This window comes from Orycteropus afer, unplaced genomic scaffold, assembly GCF_000298275.1.
Source record: "Orycteropus afer afer isolate SDZICR_OR568_19922 unplaced genomic scaffold, OryAfe1.0 scaffold00546, whole genome shotgun sequence".
Lineage (NCBI taxonomy): Eukaryota > Metazoa > Chordata > Mammalia > Tubulidentata > Orycteropodidae > Orycteropus > Orycteropus afer.
In genome coordinates this window covers 162,926-163,849 of record NW_006922133.1, presented here as the reverse complement: position 1 = coordinate 163,849, position 924 = coordinate 162,926, and positions in this window count along the sequence as shown.

Genomic DNA, 924 nt, shown 5'->3' with positions numbered 1-924 from the left:
CATAATGCAGGTTGTTAATGAGTCTTCCTCCAATCTTAGTGCTGCATTCTTCTTCATATAGTCCAGCTTCTCAGATTATTTCCTCAGTATACATATTGAAGAAGTATGATGAAAGGATCCAACCGTGATGCACACTCTTCCTTATTTTAAACCATGCAGTATCACCTTGTTCTGTTCAATCAACAGCCTCTTGCTCTATGGTCAGGTTCCTCATAAGCACAATTAAGTGTTTTGGAATTCCCATTCTTCACAAAGTTTTCCATAATTTGTTATAATCCACACAATTTTTGCCTTTGCATAGTCAATAAAACAGAAGTCAACATTTTACCAGTATTCTTTGCTTTCAGCCAAGATCCATCTGACATCAGCAATGATATCCCTTATTCCACATTCTCTTCTGAATCCAGCTCGCATTTCTGGAAGTTCCCTGTCAATATATTGCTGCAACTGTTTCTTTTTTTTTTTTAATTATCTTCAGCAAAATTTTACTTGCATGTGACATTAATAATATTGTTCAGTAATTTCTACATTCTGCTAGATCACTTTTCTTTGGAATGGGCACTAATATGGATCTCTTCCAGGCAGTTGGCCAAGAAGCTGTCATCCAAATTTCTTGGCATAAGTGAATGAATGAGCACCTCCAGAGCTGCATCCATTTGTTGAAACATCTCAATGAGTATTCTATCAATTCCTGGAGCTTTGTTTTTTGCCAGTTCCTTCAGTGCAACCTGGACTTCTTCCTTCAATACCATTGGTTCTTGATCATATGCTACCTCCTGAAATGGCTGAACACCGACCAATTCTTTTTGATACAGTGAGTCTGTGTGTTCCTTCCATCTTCATTTGATGCTTCCTGTGTCATTCAATATTTTGCCAATAGAATCCTTAAATATTGCAACTTGAGGCTTGAATTTTTTCTTCAGT